General features: G+C 32.9%; 1 long non-coding RNA gene across 1 annotated transcript; it reads left to right on the top strand.

Moving 5' to 3' along the window:
- The first annotated feature begins 3,229 nt into the window (after positions 1 to 3,229).
- On the top strand, positions 3,230 to 4,282 carry LOC139865716 (uncharacterized). Its single transcript, XR_011765079.1, has 4 exons — positions 3,230 to 3,641; positions 3,735 to 3,873; positions 3,962 to 3,988; positions 4,110 to 4,282. It is a non-coding gene; the product is annotated as an uncharacterized lncRNA (long non-coding RNA).
- Positions 4,283 to 15,843: the final 11,561 nt, after the last annotated feature.

Here is a 15,843-nt window from a genome sequence, read left to right on the forward strand (position 1 = left end):
GAGTATATATATTTATACATGCTTGTATGCTAAATTTCGTCGTTAAACAGTTTATAATGAATCACTAATTAAATACATATACTACTGGTAAAAGGTATATGATATACATGTTTTTGGAAAGCTGGCGAAAAATCATTAACTTTACATTTAGATATCGAATAGTTTCGATGAACGGATTAAAAGATATGATCAACTGAATTATGATTGTCGTTAATTGAAATTGCTTTTGAATCTGCAATTAAGATTTAAACAACTTGTTTACGATATTGATAAAGTGAACTTTTAACTATTACGAACCGAGTAAATGAATCCTTATATAAGGTACGTCTCGTTTGTTGAACTATTGTCAAAATTGACTTTTTGAAACGACTTTGGATAACTTTTGTATGTCGATTTCGAGCATTAGGATTGTGATACACTATGACCTGACCTAGCTTGATAGACATTTTTTGACCAACATATGTTCTCTAGGTTGAGATCTACGATTATTTGATATTCCGAGTTTCGGTCACATTACGATGAACAACTTTATGTGCTGCTAAGGTGAGTTTCAGTGCTCCCTTTTTAATTGCTTTTGCAATATATATTTTTGGGCTGAGAATACATGCAACTTATTTTAAACACAATGGATACAAGTACATACTTAATTATACACTGAGTTTGAACCAAAAATCCCTTAGCTTTGGTAACTAGTAGCTGCCAGTACATAGGATATGGACTGGTGGGCGCGAATAACAGTATATGGATCCATAGGGCTTGACATCCCCGTACGAGCTAGAGCGCTAGCCTTTTAACGGACGTGTGTTATTTGAGTTTAGGACACGTTGGTTTGCGTGTATTAAAACGAATGGGGTATTTTATCATTATAACGTTAAAGCTTAGTTACCATGGTGCTCTGTTACGTAGAATCTATTGATAAACGTTTCTGGATGAAACAACTGAAATCTTGTGATCCACTTTTATATAATCTATTGATAAACGTTTCTGGATGAAACAACTGAAATCTTGTGATCCACTTTTATATACAGATTATACGAAACAATAAAACTATGAACTCACCAACCTTTGTGTTGACACTTGTTAGCATGTTTATTCTCAGGTTTCCTAGAAGTCTTCCGCTGTTTGCTTATATGTTAGACAAGCTATGTGCATGGAGTCTTACATGACATACTTTTCAAGGAAACGTTGCATTCACCAAATCATCACCATGTATCTTAGTTTGACTGCATTGTCAATGGAAGTATCATTGTAAACTATTATATTACGATGATTGTCTATATGTAGAAATCATCAGATGTCGAAAACCTTTGATTTAAATATTCATTTATGGTGTGCCTTTTCAAAAGAATGCAATGTTTACAAAACGTATCATATAGAGGTCAAATACCTCGCAATGAAATCGATGAATGACGTATTGTCCATATGGATTTGGAGTGATCGTCACAAACGACCAATCGAAGATTGTCACTGGGTGGTGCTACACATGCTACTCCTAAACCAGATCTTCACTCCCTTAAGGCTGTTACTCCGAATACTCATCCCGCCAGAAAAGATCGAACGTCAATTAAGTCAAAAAGTTGATGGATTTGGTTCGATGTCCACTGGTAAGTTCTTGAAACTCTATTATTTTCCAGTAGATAATATTTTCATGCCGGATTCGAAACATTGCTTTATTGGTGGTTGTATAAGTAAGTAATTAACACACAAATGAGATCACGATGAAACTTCGTCTACATTCGAACATCCAATAGTATTTGCCAATTATTTTGGTAAATGCCTATTAGTTGATACATGCTTCTAAGACTTGATTAGGGTGACAAAATGGGCGGTTAAGGATCAAATGAAAGGTCAAAACAAGTTATGTTGGGCAGTTAATTTTTTATTTTTTATTATATTTATCTACACTGTTACTTTTGTATCTCATGACTGCTCGACCTATTTTTCCTGTTTATTTTCTGCTCAACTATTGCTTAACCTCTTTTGGTTGTGATTGATGAATTAAGCAAATCAACCCATTTGTATGGTAACTTGATAAATTTTTTATCTAGTGTTTACATCGGTTTGCTCCCAAAGTAAAAGCATGAGATTACTTCACAAATATAGCAAATCAACCCATTCTCTCAGGTCACGATACAAATGACTACCTCTAAATTTATTTGGTTACTCCTATAACTTGAATTAATTATGCCAGTGATGCGTATAACAGAGCCGGATTTGTTCATTGAAGGTACATATTTCATATATGCATTCTTTTTTTAAACACAATAAATTTACGCTTAAATTGTAGGCGGTATATGTACATATCTTCCAAGTGTTTAAACGATTATTTGATTGATTCAATTTTATTGCTCTGTTTTACGTTATTTCTTTAGTTAGATGGTTCACGTATCATCATTATAGGTTTATTGAATTGTGTTAAGATTTGAAACTTTATCATGTTACATTATGTGATGTATGTGTTTACATTATATATTTTGTTTTTTTAACGTCTTCCAAACAACTTCCAAACAATCTGATGTTATTTCCGGGTATGTAGTAGTAAAGGAGTTTCGTGCTTCAATTTGGCAAACGCAAATACAAATAGAGGTTGAAACAGGAGAAGTCGAAGAAAAAACCAAACCTCTGTGTGTCTTATGGATTAAGCCGTTTTCGAAATAAAAGTCGACTAAAGCTTGGCATAAAATGTTTATTTACTTGTAACTTTAAAGTGCGTGCTCTTTTTTTTTTTTTTTTTCTTTTTCATGTTTACAAGAATCCTTAAATTTTAGTTGTGTAATGAATAAATGAATGAATAAATAGTTTTCAAGTTTTGTTATGTGTATTCTTTATACTTTAGAAATTCAACAACAACAGTAATTGTGACACTTTGCGTTGAAATATCGTTAATTCATATACAATTTTTAGATTCAATTTTTTGCAGATGAGTACCCGTGCATCGCACAGGCTCATAAATCTAGTATACTTATATAAAAAAGAGAGTATTTTAGCTTAATTGTCAATAGTAGCATATTAATAGGGATTGATGACAAATGGAATTTACGCCCGTCAAAAGTTTAAATTTTCTGATCTATAATAACAATAACACGTTAATGAATACAAAAACTTAACTGAAAAAAAGTTTAAATTTTCTGATCTATAATAACAATAACACGTTAATGAATACAAAAACTTAACTGAAAAAAATAAATCGATTAAAAAATATTCCGTAGATAGATTCTGGTGTATACCCATGAGTTTTTCAACAAACTTATCTCTTCCCTAAAAAACAGTTCTCTCTCACCCCAAACAAACCCTAAAAAGGATGCTAAAATTCACAATGGATTATCAAATACTCATATATTCAATTAAACTGGAAGTCAAAACTACATCTGAATTGATTCGAACTTGCTGATAACATCTTTTAATTTCTTACCTAAGATCTATTATTTATTTATTTTGGTTTTATAGAGACTGGCTCTATCTTTTTGTGCATTTTCTAATTAAAAGTTTTATAATGATTTCGTAACAATAGACACATTTAATTCAGTATTGATTCGTATGTACAGTGGGCCTGCAAATCAAATACGTTGATGATAGAAGATAGTTATATAGCAATATCAAAGAATGACTTGTCTGCATTCAGTGATCACTATAAAGAATAGGTGAGTTCTCTATCTATACACAGATATAGACTACTATATATATTGACAGTGTATGTATGACAACTTAAAAATATTAATGGGTTTATTATAAAGGACCATATCTTAGCAGGACCGTCTTTGAAGATTGCTTTGGGTTTTTATAATAAGTGTTCAGTTCTAAGTTTATGAGAACTTTACTCTCATAGAGATCTTACATTTACATAGGAGACCTGATCAAAAGAATATTGTTGAGGTATTGTTTTTATGATCTACCTTTTTAGATTATTTAGTGAAGAGAATAAGATGAATGGATGTTATGAGATTGCTTTTGTTCATTACAGGGTCGACAACTCTGCTTGAATATTAAGGTGAGTTTTGGCTTGAATCACTTTGCAACTGAATATTATTCCGTATAATTATAAATGCTCATAACATGATCAGCTTAATTCTTGTACAGTGATCTTGACATATATATTTTAACATTTTCAGGTCATGTACATGCTTACAGAGTTACATCCACTTTCTGGACTGTATGAAATAATTTAGACTAATCGTAAAACAAAATAGATTTTAATTTTGTTGTAGATAATATGTACTATTATTGTTGTCATCAATCAACATTAATCTGCATGATGTCACCAAGGCAATAGATAATTCTTTAAAATCGCTACTCAAATGTGTAACGCTTGCATGTTGTGATTCTAATGGACAAATAACTCGGATAACAGCATACGTCTCTTTTATGTATCACTTGTGGTTACATTCATCCTATGTGACTTTTCTTAATTTAACAATTCTCATTCGCATCCAATATACGAGTTGTGCGATTATTTGTTCACTAGCAATTCTCGATTTGATTCGTGTTGCACAATTCAAATTTAACAACATTGTCATTTATCTATAAATGATTGAAGTTTTTTTTCCTTTTTTTTTTTTCTTAACAGTCGTGCAACGCACGGGCTCAAAATCTAGTTGTATGTATAAACTCGAGGAAAAATTATAAAAAATCTCATGAATTAGCGGATCGGGTTTTACCAGCAACGGGTAGTATGTACCCGCGATCCGCCCGCGACCCATTGGCGGGTATAATTTTTTACCCGTACCCGTGCCCGCGGGTAAGATTTTATGATTTTACCCGTCCATCACGGATCGGGTACCCGTGGGTCACGATCGCCCATTGCCATCCTGAATGCTGAATGATTCAACATTCGGGGTCAATTAAGAAAAAGTAGACACTTACTAATTACTAATTATTAATTTACTATTTTTTTTTTAAAAGAAAACGTGAATGTGAAATTATTTATTTTTTTCTTTTTGTTATTGTTTTTCTTTAAAGAAAACGAAATTGTGTTATTTTCCATTTTCAGTCTCGCATGAACTAGAAAAACCCCTTTTCTTCTCCAGTCAGTCTAATCACTCTGCTCAAATACAGAACTTGCTCGATTTCACGTGAAATTCACATGTCAAACATTTAAGATTTCAGCTTATAACTTCGCAGTAACTAATTATGCAAAGGTATACATTTTTAGCCCTCTAATTTCTCGATTTTAAATCTATCTGTGTACCCCAAAAATCATCGATCCATTTGTTTTTACCCTTTCCGTGATTTAGTAATCATACAATACTTCTTCCGTTTGTTAGCAGCTGCAAGTTGATAAATTAAGAGTCATATTTATATTCTAAGGCTATATTGATATATATTGTATAATGTATAATTGTATGTATATTTTAATATGTATATAAATCAAAATTATATCAATTACTTTTTGGCTTTTTAGCTTGGAGCCGAATTATTTTGTGCAGGAAAAACAAAATGTTTAATGGAAAGGTATTTTATGTTTGGTGTAGCACTCTGCAGCTAAAAAAAATCAAGAAATATATTTAAAGATTGACCCTGCAAATTTTATGCTTAATTGTGCAGGTAGGATAAATATACTTATTGCTATGGCTTTAGAACATCCATTTCTTGTGAACATCTATTACGGTGGTAATATTGAATATGAAAATGGTCAAGTCAAGCATCACAAATCAACTACACACTTCACGATTGTGGCAAGAGATAAAATGCCTTTCGAAGAATTTCTTGATTTGATTTATAAACATATCGGGGCCGGAAAACAAAAATGTCAGTTGAAAATCACTCTGCACTTTGAACATTGTGGGAAACCTATGTCCTCACCGATTATAAGTGATCAAACTTTAGACTTGATGTATTATTGCGCTGAAAAGGATAAAGATTTTTTGGCTCAAGTTCATGTCGAGAGTGAAGACATTATCCTAGAAAAAGTAATTACAACCGATAAACGGACCCCACACACAAATTTGTCTGAAAGTGTTCATGTCGTAACTTTGCCTTGTGAAGAAAGATCTGAACGTCTGAAGGAATTTGGTGAAAGATCAAGCTCAGTTAACGCTGAAAGTGTTAAGAGATGTTAACGAAGGGACTGATGATGCAAAAGTAACAGATTCAGAAGGTAGGTTATGTTTAGATAGTTTGAAAGAAGAAGAAAATAATATTCGGTTAGGAATGAAATTTGAAAGCAACAGAGCTGAAAAATGCAGTAACGTTGTGGTCGGTAGAACAAAATAAGGAATTTAAACTGGTTGAAAGTAGAGTTAATACATGGGCAGCAAAATGCAAAATAGCCGATGAAGAAAAAGGAAAATGTAGTTGGTGTGTACGCGGTTTATATAAGAAAAGTCATAAGAAATGGCAAATAACGAAATGGGTTGGTGTTCATAGTTGTCGTAATGATTGTAGCAGTAACAAGAATAGTAATCTGACGTCTACGTTGATTGCTTCCCATATTTTTCGTTCGGTTAAGGTTGATTCTGTAAAAAAGTTCAAGCCGATTTGAAAAAGCAGTTGAATGTTGAAGTTTCTTTTAAACAAGCATGGCATGTGAAGAGAAAAGCTAGAAAACATTAGTTGTCTAATGTGTCCTAATGTTAAGGATGGTACTCACATTTGTTAAGTTATTATCATATTTATCATATTTTTATCATCATGATGCATTTACGTGTGTGATTGAGGTATATTGTGGTAATGAACAGGGAGAAAAACGACAATGGATGCAGGGGAGTTCAAGTCTATTATTTTAGAAGCTCCTTAATAGTCTTTACTTTAGGGATAGATACAAAAAAGTTTTTAATCATCTTAGGAAACTAAATCCTCTAATATTCAAGTTTATCTTGAATAAGTTTAGTATATCTTAAATATTTAGTTTACATATTCATCTCATCAAATATATTTTTTATATATTTATATTTATTATTTATATATAATTTTATAATGTAAAGAAAATTATCACACACAATTTTTTCAACATTTAAGTATCCTAATTAATAGATGCTGTATATACATACATAAATTTTTTCATATTTGGCTTTAATTTTCAATGTGATAAATGATTGATATAGTCATACGCTTTCTTAAAAGAATGTAGGGAATAACAAACTACGTAAAATACAGAGTATTGTTCAAGAATTATAGAACTGTTGACGAAAAAAAAGAAAAAACATTATTGTTTGTACACTTTTTCGAGCTAACTTAACGTGGCTTAAGATTTGGTTGATCAGGTTTAACTATCAGATGTTTAGAGTGATGTGAACGGTGTGAATGATGTTTAGAAAGTTTGTTGGAGATTCCCCGAAGATAGTGAGAATATTTCTCACATTACGCCACCAAGGTTTGAGAGTGACATTGAAGTGTCTTCAATGTGTTGTGTGTTGTACTTGAGTGAACATGTCCCATTCAAGGATCATGCTTCCCCTTTTATAGCCTAACCGAGGCGCTTCATTCAGGTTTCAACGCATTTCCATGTTCCAAGGCGATTATGGAAGTGTTGGTGGACTTTCCCTTTGAGGGGTGACGGTGCTACAGTGGCGAAGAAAAGCAAGCTAGATGCTTTCCTTAACTGCCTTGGTGGCGCCGCCCACTGTTTGCATGAGATATCTTCCATATCTCTTTGACTTGTGTAATCACGTGATCTAGTTCAGCCCTTCGGTCTCGGTTGTCGTGACACCTTCGTTATCGTTTATCTTCGTGATATACCTTCGTGACGTTCAGAATATCCCGAGACCTGGGGTGTACTATCAAGCCCCCCAGTTTAAATTTACGAAGGGTTTTGCTATATATTGCTTCGTGAAATTAAACTATAAGCTCCATTAAGCATCCGATTAGACAGCTCGTAGCCGTCATAATTGCTTGTTATAAGTTAAATGTCGCTTTTGCCCTCCATCGCCGAGATATTCTCTTTCCACTAGATAAGGGTACTGCGGTAATTTTTCATTTCGTCTATCGAGAATGCAGTTTTGATTTGACGATTTGCAGTCCATCCCCCCTTTAATACTTATCACCCGAGCCCTAATTTCTCATTTTCTTCTTTCTTTTTCTCTCTATCGATCAAGTTCTCCTTCCATCTTCAAGGTAATTCTCTCTGACTTTTCTTCTTTTCTTAATGGCGAAACAAGGTTTGCACACTACTTTTAGTTCTGTAAGTGTCGATCAATGTTCGAAACTTAGAAAAACCCTAGATGTGTCTGATGATGATATTCTTTTGCTTCATCCTGAAAAGAAATTTCTTAATTTTCCAGAAGGGTATGTGGGAGTTTATACTTGTTTGTTTACTAAATGCAACGTTAGATTGCCAATTTCTTCTTTTTATCTTAGCGTCTTGAATCACTTTAAGTTGCACGTTTCAATTTTACATCCTTTGGCGACTAAGAAAAGTATGGATTTCGAAGTTATGTGTAGAGCATATGGTGCTGAACCTTCTGTAGATATTTTTCGTTGTTTTTTCAATATTTGCGATGCTGGTAATTGGGTTACCATTGCAAAGCGTCGTAAGAAAAAGGGTCAGGCTTCTGAAACCCTTGTTTGTTTTTCTCCCCTTGTTCCGGATGTTCGTGGCTGGAAGAGCCATTTTGTTTACATGAGAAGAGTTTCTTTTTTCCCCACCTTTACCCGAACGTTGTTGATCCATCTAGAGCTGTTGTCCCTAAGGAGTACAATGATCCTATTCCTGAGGCTGCAAAGAGTGATCCACTTATCAGTAGGATCTGTCGTCATCCGATAATTGCTTCACGTTCCCTGATTCGATGTTGTTTAAGCTTGGAATGTCTCCTTCTTGGGAAAAAGGAAAGGAAAATCCGGTGTTTATGTGTGGGGATAAGGGTAGGTATTATTTGTCTTAGGTTATTTTGTTTTTTGCATGTCATGGGTTGAATCTTATGCTTTGTTTGTTTTTGATTTGCAGAAATGTCTCTAAGAAACGCTATCAAATCATTGGGTGTGAAAGAAATGACAATTGCTGCTTGTGCTGCCACTACTGTCGTCAAAGATACTGGATCTCCGTCTGTTTCGGGTTTTCTGGAAGTTGAAAGCAGACCTCGTGGTGTTGCTTCGTCATCAAATGTCCCCAAGACACAGAGTGAAGCTGTGATGACCCGGAAAATTTCGACTTATTTTGAACCAAATTCTATAAATGAATTACTATTTCTGACACGATAAGCAAAGTCTATGAAGTTGAATCCTAAAATTCTCGAACTATTGAAATACCATTCGATTGTTCTCAACGATTCGCGAACAATTATATATAAATAGATATATATACTATAACTTGAAAACGTAACAAAGTGTTGAATATATGATACTGTGCATTAAACTTATTGGTTTGATTATCTGATTGATATATTTAACTACGAAGATAAAAGATAATGCCAAACGATTGAATTAAAAGATATCTATTGAGTCCCTTAAAGATTATGATATTATTACGAGTCTCTGTTGTGAGGTCCACGTTGATTTGGGAAATCGTTCATTTTTAACGATATTCGAAATATATGGTAAAGTGTTTGTTTAAATAACATAATTTGGAGACATACAATAATAAAGAATATTAACTGTTGGAATTAGATATATGAATAACTTGTCATATGTATTTTAAAACGTATATATTAATATTGAAAATATATAAAATATAATATTAAACTGGTCATAAAACGAATTGTTATTATATATATATATATATATATATATATATATATATATATATATATATATATATATATATATATATATATATATATTAACAAATAGCGAGACAATGATTTATAGAAGTAAATGACCAAAACACTTGAAAGTTTAATATATACTTTGAGTGGTATAGTTTAGGGATAATTTAAGGTTATATTTTGACAAAGGTACGTGACACGAAACGTAAAATGCAAGTTTTCTAAGCGTACAAAGATGCGATCGAGAAATCGGAACCGGGACATGAGTCGAGTGATGACGTACAACTTATCGGAAAAAAATTACAAGTCAACTATGCACGTGAATTTAATATAATATATAATTAATTATTTAAATTAAATATATTATATATATTATATAAAAATATGTCGACAAGCTAAAAGTTAAAAAATTGTGAGCTGGATTTTGGGGCCATGCGATCGCATGAGAAATAGGCATAAAACCCATGCGATCGCATGGGCATCAGATTTAGAAAACATTATAAAAGCTCGCGAGTTCAGTTTAATAATTCACACACATATATCACTCCCTCTGTAATTTTATTATTATTATTTATATTATTATTTATATTATTATTATTATTATTATTATTATTATTATTATTAAGATTAATATTATTATTAATCTTAATATTATTATTAGTAGTATTAGTAATATACATAAAATATTACGACGAGGCCATGAGCTGGTCACTTTTGAAATGGGTTTTCGAGCGGGATAGAGCTAAGGAAATTATGGGTTATAACTATAGAGGTTCATGGGTATTGTTTGCAAATGAAACCTAGTGTTTATCATCTCTGTTGCGTCTACGTACTTTCCTGCAATATTGAATCACAATATTGATACGTGAGCATTCATATCTTATCTTCTATATATTAATAGTGTATCCATGTCTAGTGCTCGAGTATATATGTTTATGCATGCTTGTATACTAAATTTCGTCGTTAAATAGTTTATAATGAATCACGAATTAAATACATATATTACTAGTAAAAGGTATATGATATACATGTTTTTGGAAAGCTAACGAAAAATCAATAACTATTCATTTAGATATCGAATAGTTTCGATGAACGGATTAAAAGATATGATCAACTGAATTATGATTGACGTTAATTGAAATTGCTTTTGAATCTGCAATTAAGATTTAAACAACTTGTTTACGAGATTGATAAAATGGATTTTTAAATATTACCAGCCGAGTAAATGAATTCTTATATAAAGCACGTCTCGTTTTGTTGAACTATTGTCAAAATTGACTTTTTGAAACAACTTTGGATAACTTTTTTATGTCGATCTCGAGCATTAGGATTATGATACACTATGACCAGACCTAGCTTGGTAGACATTTATTGACCAACATATGCTCTCTAGGTTGAGATCTACGGATATTTGGTATTCCGTGTTTCAGTCACATTTTGGTGAACGACTTTATATGTTGCTAAGGTGAGTTTCATTTGCTCCCTTTTTAATTGCTTTTGCAATATATATTTTTGGGCTGAGAATACATACACTTTATTTTAAACGCAATGGATACAAGTACATACTTAATTTTACACTGAGTTTGAACCGAAAATCCCTTAGCTTTGGTAACTAGTAACTGCTGGTTATAAGAACTGGTGGGCGCGAGTAGTTGTATATGAATCCATAGGGCTTGATATCCCCGTCCGAGCTAGAGCACTAGCCTTTTAACGGACGTATGCTATTTGAGAAGCATACACGTTGGTTTGCGTGTATTATTAAGATGATTATACAAAGGGTATAAATTATATATACGTTAAGTTTAGTTACCAGGGTGCTCAATTTTGTAGAATATTTTGATAAATGTTTCGGATGAAACAACTGAAATCTTGTGATCCACCTTTATATATACAGATTATGCGAAACACTAAAACTATGAACTCACAAACCTTTGTGTTGACACTTGTTAGCATGTTTATTCTCAGGTTTCCTAGAAGTCTTCCGCTATTTGCTTATATGTTAGACAAGCTATGTGCATGGAGTCGCACATGGCATATTTTTCAAGGAAACGTTGCATTCACCAAATCATCATCATATATCTTATTTTGACTGCATTATCAACGGAAGTACTATTGTAAACTATTATTTACGGTGATTATCTATATGTAGAAATCATCAGATGTCGAAAACCTTTGATTTAAATATTCATTTATGGTGTGCCTTTTCAAAAGAATGCAATGTTTACAAAACGTATCATATAGAGGTCAAATACCTCGCAATGAAATGAATGAATGACGTATTGTCCATATGGATTTGGAGCGATCATCACAGTTGAAATCAGAGCGTTGGTCTTAGCGAACCAGGTCTTGCATGAGTGTGTCTAACTGATAGTTGTTAGGATGCATTAGTAAGTCTGGACTTCGACGGTGTCTGCATGTCAAAAGTTTTGCTTATCATTTCTTGTCAGAAATTACCTGCTTATCATTCTTAGTCTAGACACGTCTTACTACATTGATTGCATGAATAGTGTATAGACAAAATTCGTATCTTAGCGTATCTGCTAATTCATATATTAGCGTATCTGTTACTGTAAACTTTGCCTGACAGCTTCCGAAAGTTTCTTCCGTAATTTACGGATCCCTTGTATTATATATAGGTATTCTATGTAATTAGAATATCATCTGATATCCAAAAATCATTTCATATCAAAAATCCTTTATCTAACCGTGTAAGATGAATTCCGCATCTAGTTCAAATTCCTCAGATTCCGACAGATATTCCGATATGAATTTCCAATCGAGCTCCGAAAGCAGTGTAACCGGAATGGATCAACCAATTAGTCATCATCTATTCTGGATGAATTGGGGATGGGTTCGTAGCCTACTTAATCATTGGAGACAAAAAGAAGGCGATCCTTTCCATCCACCACATTCCCCTCTTGGTGAAGAACCTGAAGCACTTACCGGCGAACCTATTCGAAACACCATTTCCTCTCTCATTTCCCGAGTATCTCGTCACGATTATATACTATCCCATATTCTAAATCTTATTTATCCGATCGTTCGAACCACCGATCATCCCAGTGTAATAGAAGAAGTCAACGAGCTTCGCGCTCGGGTAGTGGCTTTGGAGAATATGGTGCAAGGATTACAAAAACCAGCAGCAGCACCAGCAGCCTAACCAGTACCACCATCATCAACACCAACAGTATCATTACCACCACCAACAACAACATCACCATCACACGCCTCAACATCACAATCTGTACCTCAAATATCAACATCATACGCACCATAGATACCAAGGTGTACCAACAACAACAAACGATGAAGTATGGATTCATAACTTCATCGGAGAAATATCCAACGGCGATTATGTAATCTCTAAAATCTTATAGATTATTTATCCCAGTTCTAACCATAAATCAGATAAGTAGAGAAGATAGAAGGGAGATTAGAAACCCTGATCGGAATGGTGCACGATTTACAAGCTAGATCTGCTAGCAGCAGCACCGTCAGTACCATCAGCATCGTTAGCATCAGCAGCATCTACAACAACTACAAGCTCCGCCAGATCCATAATCACCGCAAACATCATCACTAATCAACAACGCGTATATCGTATCAACGAGTTATGAAGTATTAAATCATTTCCCCTGAAGAAATTATATGTATATTTTATATATATGAATTTTGAAATCAAAATGAATCTTTTCGTACTAAGCTATTAATTATGAATTTTAAGGGGTAAATAGTACTCGGTTAATTCATATTACTAAAATGCTATAATGTACATCCTTCGTTAACAACTTAACCATCGTTAACTACAATCTCTATTTCAACTCAAAGAATTCCATTCCATAACAAACCAAGTTTATTATTCAATCACATGTTTGATTTTACACTTTCGATATATCCAAAACTTTCTAGAAAAACATCATTCGCACCTTGCGAAGTTTGCAAGAAATCAACGAACATCAACATCCTTCACCAATGGATATCAATAAACAATGAAGTATTGATTACATTAGTGAAATACTCCGCAAAGATTATGTAATATCTAATGCTATAAGAGATTATTCATTTCTAATTCCATCCTAAAAATCAAATGAGATTAAAACGATATTAACCCATTAAATCTGTATTATATCTGAAGAAAATATACATACCTATATTTTCATAAAGACTGTAATGAAAATTCTTTGTACAAAGTATTAATTGTGAAATTTTTTTAACGGGTAGGTAATACCTGAGAAATATTCGAGTTCACAATTAATATGTTACACAGTACATCATTCGATTATTCAATAATCATTAACTACACTACTTTCACAACGCTATACATTCGTTCATAGAAATCTGAAAAACCATTCTTATTCGAATTCAAATTACATATTCTGACAGAAAAGAATCCAAGTCAAGATTTAACCAGTGACATCATTATTAGATCTCTACATCTTTCAAAGCTATACTTTGACTTCAAAACTGTGCAAGATCCTTTAGCGTTGTTTTTACCGAAAATAATCTTGACTCTTTTCAAAGTATCCAGTTTTACCACACTTCCAACCAGTCAACTTCGACTTTTTAGATTAGCCTTATTATAACCTTGATATATATGCGTGCTCTTTTATTGTTACCGGGGAATCGTTTATATTCCACCACATTAGCAGTAAACGTACCAGCAACTTCATTAATCTATGACTTAAGTCTCTCCGAAAAGTCACTATAATTATTCATTGAAACCCTAACAAATACTCATCCGCATCTTGTAGCAAGAATGGCCATACCAACTATCGAGAATTAGCAATCAGTATTTTGAATCTCGCAGTAATTCTACTCCAACAGTTATATATATACATATAATGTCTATCTCCTAGACTCGCATACTTTGAATGTGAAGTTTCTGAAAAATACCCCAAACTGTGAAAATAGTCCTCCAAATTTTGGAAAAATGCTGATGAAGCCGCAAAAACTGTAAACGACTTTAACAGTCAAAAGTTTAATGATAAAGAGAAGTGTGTTGGAAAAGCACAGAAAAAGAGAAAGTTTGGTACTGAAAAACGGATTGAGCAGACCATAAAGGAGACCAAGGACAAATACAAGGACCAAACTATGTATGTAAGAATCCTGATGATTCTGTTTCTGATGAAGTCTTTAGAAAATACCTTACTCCTTAAATTTCTCTACATCATAGTGAATGAATTTCTTCATCACACTATGATTCTAAGATATCATCGTATCTTTCATTATAAATATCCTCCATATTTCTGGAGATAATTCCATAATCATTCTTATCGGAAATCAATTTTCTCCTTGCGATATTTTTGTAACATCATAAAAGAAACCATTTTAGTTTCTAAATTCTGAAACCTTCGAGTTTAAAATATGAATATTTTTGAAGTGGTGTTGGGAGCTGAAGCATGAGTTAGTATAATATAATGACACTTGATCAACGTAATTATATTACAGTAAGTCATGCTGAGTTTCTAATGAAACATGATGATTCACAGTCCATACCGTCATCATGTGCCATGTTACACGACTCTTACATTCTACCTAATCTCCAAACATAATAAGAACATATCTTCTTGATAGTTCTATCTTTCCAGATATTCTGGTAATTTGACAAATCAAAATCGTGCCATTACGATTACCATCTCAGAACATTAACTATGTTCATCCAAAACTCCATACCTATGAATTCTGGACCATTATTCGCTTGACTTGAAGTCGGGAAGGAAAAACGAAAGAATGGAGCTCCTAAATATAAGGGAAAAATATAAAGTCTGACAACAACACATATATTACAAACCGTGTATATCAATGTGCATAGCAATATAAAGATACGGGAGAATGAAAAATACTATAACCCCAAGGTAGTGGTAGAATAAAATAACTTCCTCTGGTGGTAGATGAAAAAGAAGAATGACAGATATGAAAGTTAGGAGTATATCAAAAATCAGAACTGGATGAAGCATTTTCACAATCTTTTGGAAGTATGAAATAAGAAAGAAGATTATAGGAGTGGTGAAAATAAATGAAACGGAAGAGGTCAATTTATAGCGAAATATCAGACATAGCAATCCAGACAGATTACGCATTTAATCAAAGGAAATCTTAATTTTCTTAAATTTCGAAGAATCAAATCTTATTTAGATTATGAAGATTTTCTATTCCTTAAATTCCGGAAATCAATCGATACTACGTCAAGAATTAAGATGAATCCTTA

The sequence above is a fragment of the Rutidosis leptorrhynchoides genome, chromosome 9 (genome assembly GCF_046630445.1).
Source record: "Rutidosis leptorrhynchoides isolate AG116_Rl617_1_P2 chromosome 9, CSIRO_AGI_Rlap_v1, whole genome shotgun sequence".
NCBI classification, from domain to species: Eukaryota; Viridiplantae; Streptophyta; class Magnoliopsida; order Asterales; family Asteraceae; genus Rutidosis; species Rutidosis leptorrhynchoides.